Source organism: Cyprinus carpio, chromosome A24, assembly GCF_018340385.1.
Source record: "Cyprinus carpio isolate SPL01 chromosome A24, ASM1834038v1, whole genome shotgun sequence".
Lineage (NCBI taxonomy): Eukaryota > Metazoa > Chordata > Actinopteri > Cypriniformes > Cyprinidae > Cyprinus > Cyprinus carpio.
Genome location: NC_056595.1, coordinates 23,270,795 through 23,276,508, shown reverse-complemented (window position 1 = coordinate 23,276,508; position 5,714 = coordinate 23,270,795). Strand labels below are relative to the sequence as shown.

The following is a 5,714-nucleotide window of genomic DNA, read 5'->3' as shown; positions in this document are numbered from 1 at the left end:
ATAATATAATTTTTAATATACACACAAATATAAATATATATAAAATATATATTATATATATGAGAGATGAAATTAACAGATGACAGACAAAGCAGAAACCTAGTAAAAAAGGTTCTTCTGAAAGGTAAATGTAGTCTATGACTTAAATACAGGCAAATGAAAATTTACATATTCAAATGAAATTATTTAAAGGGATACTCCACCCCAAAATGAAAATTTTGTCATTGATCACTTACCTCCATGTCGTTCCAAACCCGTAAAAGCTCCGTTTGTCTTCGGAACACAATTTAAGATATTTTGGATGAAAACCAGGAGGCTTGTGACTCTCTCATAGACTGCCGAATATTGCCAAAATGGTGCTACGCTGATTTGGAGAGACACAGAGGAGAGGAACTGTTGAATAAAGTCGTTATTTTTGTTTTCTTTGAGTACAAAAAGTATTCTCATCGCTTCATAACGTTACGGTTGAATCACTGATGACAGAGTATTCTAACGATACTTTTCATACTTTCCTGGACCTTGACACTGTTACTTATTTGGCAGTCTATGGGACACTCACAAGCCTCCCGGTTTTCATCCAAAATATCTTAAATTGTGTTCCGAAGACGAACAGAGCTTTAACGGGTTTGGAACGACATGAGGGTAAGTGAATAATGACAAAATTTTAATTTTACGGTGGAGTAACCCTTTAAGTAGCCTAGGTTTCGTGAAAAGCAGAGATGTTTGAAAGGCAAATCTAATTCACAGAAACACTGAATAATAACCTTATTAATTACAATAAGTATTACATTTTTAAAATAATATCACTGGTAACAAAAGCCACTTGGGGCCTTCTGTGCCATCTCACCCCACAGGATGAATCATTCAAATCATTCAAAATAATATTTATAAATGATAATAAATTAATAATTTAAAAACTCTGATGCGTCCACAAGTTCCTCATTAACGAACACACGCGATTAAACTTTGATATTCAGCAAAATACAATATCACTAATCACAACGGTGACATTTTCAAAAGTTTGATGTCTATTTTCTCTATCAAAAGTGCATTTAAATTTCATCAGTGTGGTGTCAGCTCTCTCTCCTCGTGCTCTAAAGGGACACGCTTCTGCTCCACTCACGATGGCTTTGCTGTAGCAGGTGGCGGCCTCCTGGTACTTGCGGCTGAGGAACAGACGGTTGCCCTGCTCCTTGAGCTCCTGTGCGGAGGAGCTTTTCTCGGGGCTGCTCGTCATCTTCTCCGCTGGCTCTGCGGCGGCCGCTCCCCCCTGCTTCCCGATCCTGTTCCCCGTCTCTTCGGTGAGCACCGGCCTGTCCCGGGGACCCAGACACCTGCAAACCTTCTAACACTGCAGGAACACACACATATCAATAATACACACATCAGGACTACACTAATACACATCTATAGCCTGCACAGTGCACATAACACACACATCTGGACTCTGATCAGCTGTGGCACATGATTCAAACCCCTCCAGGTGTGTAGTGAACATACAACTCATGTCACTTGAGCAAAACCGATATTTGAATCATTAAAACAGAGTAAAACTAATGATTCAATTTAAATGCATGATGGTGATTAGAGGAGAAGCTCTGTGGAATGACACGTGACTGACACATCTGTACGTCTACAGGCGTCTTGATTAATTTAATAATGCCGATTTGACTTGTTAAATCCATGTTTTAGAAGTAAAATATGCATAATTTCACGCGTACCGGGTTTGACTGCTGAGCCGAAGCCTGTCGTTAGCAAACCGGTCGCGACGCTGGTGCGTTTATGATCACTTTCCGATGCCTTATTCCGAATAAAACGCTGTCATACTCATAGTCCGACACGATCGTGACACGAGGGTGACAAATCTCCGACGTTTTTCACCGGCGATCGCTAAAAACACGACATTTCACTCGCGGGTGTGAGGCGCTAGCATCATGTTTCGGTTGTTTTGACTGTTGCCGTTGCCGGAGGTGACGAGCTACAGCGCGTTGCCGGCGTAATGACGCCATCTGTAGGCGACGTACAGAAACGTAACACAAGTGATTTACATTACATTACATTTAGACATTTAGCAGACGCTTTTATCTAAAGCGACTTACAAATGAGCAATCAAAATCAAGAAAAGATTTAATAATAAAAAATTAAAAACACATTATTAATAATAATTAGTTCTATTGTTTTATATTTAATTATAAGTTAATTTTAATATACAATAATGACTTTATGAATTTTAAAAAAAAATCAGTAGTGATATGAATCCCTCACATGAATTGAAAAACCCTGTTAGACACATTAGATCTGTTTGATCAACTGTAATCTAAAATAAAACTGAATCTAGTATGAAAACGTAACATTTCTAAATGTATAAAATGTGTATTTCCTATTAAATTAATTGCAGCAAAAAATACAAATCTTCTAAAACGCTGTAATTATGCCAAAATAATTTTGTAAAATATTTCTAAATGTTTATTTTGTATTAAATTTACAGGCTAAAGAAATAAATAACAGTATTCAGTTTCAGTATTACAATACTCTTTATAATTATTTAGTAAAAAGTGACCGACCTGTTAAAGCGACTTATCCGACTAATAAACCGAGGATGTAGAGGTTCATTCATTAATGACAAACACCATTTAAAGTCATAAAACCATTTAATTCACTTTAATAAGGGCAACATGAAATCAAAACAGCCTTATAAAAGATCATGTACAGAGTAAATCAAATATGCAACGGATTCACTCGTTTAGATTTATTAAACTCCTAAGAGAGTCACTCTGTCTCTAAGGGGAATACTGCAGCTATATTTAAAGAAAAGGCATTTAGACTGACCTCAGAACAGCTTTCAGCAGAACATGCACACGTCCGCACAGGACAAATCCAGATCCCAAAACTCTTACTAACAATAACCACCACAATACCTTTATCAACTGGACAATAAATACTGCTAACCAACCACAGGCAAACATAAAACCCCATAAAAACACATACACCCCATCCACTCTTACTAAATACAAAACAACAAAAAAATTCAATAAACACACCACCATTACACATTACAACACTAAAAACCCAATACAACATATATACCACACCAACAATACACCACTCCAATTACACTAACCCACAACTTAATAACCCACACTCACACTTATCAATAAAATAACATTACATATCCTCCACATAAACAACTCACTTAACAATGACTCCTACATTCAATAACACACCACAAATACATACATCCCCATACATAACACATAACATATAAAACCCAAATCCACCTCCTACACACATCCTAACTCACACAATCAAAACATTCCTCATACCATCACCTTCCACTGCATTCATTCCAAACCAATAGTCACACTTCTTGTATCATCAACGCATCTAAATATAAAACTAATTTTAGTCCCAACATCTTCCAAGATAACTTCAAAGACCGATCCATCTTCCGTCACAAAACTCTCCCATAACCACAACTAATCAATAAATAAGAAGTATGTACCAATGGGGAACTCCTTACGGTAATCCCCTTTAAATACATCAGTAACCAGTAGAACATTCACTCATCAATTAACAACCATCCGAAAAAAACAAAAACAGATGACAAATATCAACCCACCTAACTACATGACAGTAACTAAGTATATCCTATAACGGGCAGGATTTCAATACATACATACCACAAATCTCCAGTTTGGATTTATTCCAAAAATTCAATTATCCTCATCCACCATCATTTATTACTGGATCAATACAATTCACACAAAACATCCCACTCATCCTATGCACAGCTGGATAAACATACAAACCTTCCTACCTCCAAAACTCTACCAACTTACTATGGACTGAAACAAAACACAGAAAAACAGATCTCATGTGACTAACTTAACACACTTGCCAGAAAACCTCCACTGATTACATACCATCATAATTAAACCAATATCTAATATGCAAACTATATCGGACCCCAGTATTGTCCTACACATTGCATAATAAGTCCTTACTGACCACATACACCCCTTCAAAAAGCATAATTACTACTAGTCAGACGCAAGTCTGAACTCAACATACACTTGCTTCTACCTCACACAACACTCCAGCTGATACAAGACAGACCCTGATTTCAAAGGCAATCTATTGACTCACTCATTACAACACTACAACCTATCACTTTCTAAAACAAACAAACACCCGAGAATTAAATGCAGGCATCCCACATCCACCCTCTAAATGCTACTTCTAAACACTCAATAATTTCCCCAACCCCTCACCCGAAAGTTAAAAACCTAACACCACCCAATAATGAAACAAAGACCTTCCAAAGAGTCCCCATTATATACCCAAAAGACAAAACCTACCAACACCAAACTATATGCAACAGTTACTACTATCAAACACCCAACTTCCAACAACAAAACATCATTAACACTCTTGGATCAACACACAACCAAAACAGCAATGCTTTGGCTATAAAGGTGGAATAAAAATCTGTCCACAACTGATCTATCACAACAAATAAATCTATAACTGCATGAATCATTTCATTCTGGCCCACAAATATTTTGTAACTTACTACACCATTACACCAATAAAGTACTTAGAACTCAATCAGAAAGCGAACACGTTTCATAAAATGGTCTCTGTCCGTCCTTCCTAAACGTCTACCCCCCTACCTTCTCCCCCTCCCCTATACTATAATCCAAAAACACTACTTCTCGAACCTCTGCTATACAAAAAACCACATTTATTTCAATTCCACTTTCACCTGTTTGCCACACATCTCACCAAGTTTGCTCCAGTGGTTTCCCCTCCTATGGACGGCACAACACATAACACTATATACCACATCTACAAACTTACCTAACACATGCCACACATACCAATAATACATGGCCCATCAAAAAAAAAAAAAAAAAACAAACTCTAAAACCATAAAAAACCAAAAACATCCCAACCAAAAAAACATTTCACCCAATAAAAATCTAAAACCAGCTTCTCTCTGATCTGGATGAAGCCCAGGTGCAGTTTGCCACCAAAGTGGTCAGCGAGACGCCGGTCGTTGTCATGGAGACCCAGGTAGGCGGAGCAAACCTCACAGACGCGCAACTTCTGCTGCTGGAAACTGGAGGCGGGCATAGAGTTCCTGTGTACTCTTCCTGTAAATAAACCAAGAGCAAATGATGATGCTACAAAGAAGACAAACACCCAGAAAAGAAACACTGCAAACTCTCACTGCAGTGAGAGAGAGATTCCCACTAAAATCTTGTTTTGAATCAATGCAGTAATATATCAATGTATGTTGATAACCTCGCATCCTTCTTCCTAGTTGGGACTAAGCTCAACCTCCTGAAGAACTGTCTGGGCTTCATCCACATTCCTACAAAAACAACACAACAATGCACTCCACACAAAAAACACAAAACAATATATCTGTACTTTCCATTCACACCAAACACACAAAAACAACCATACATAACACTCAATATCCTCATAACTCTCAAAAATACACAATTACCATTCCACACCCTACACAGTTACACATTCTTACTATCTACCATAACAACAAAAACATAATAACTCACCCACAATAACATCCCAATACCCAACACATCAATACCTAAAACAACCACAATTCATATATCAAATTTCAACACTATACCAACGCACTCCTTCCACAACAAACAAAATCCCCCAACAATCCAACATATGCAATA

The 5,714-nt window shown here is 37.4% G+C and overlaps 1 pseudogene; it reads right to left on the bottom strand.

The window, feature by feature from the left end:
• The window catches only part of LOC122134177, a 20,832-nt pseudogene extending 15,696 nt beyond the window's left edge, over positions 1-5,136 (bottom strand).
• Positions 5,137-5,714: the final 578 nt, after the last annotated feature.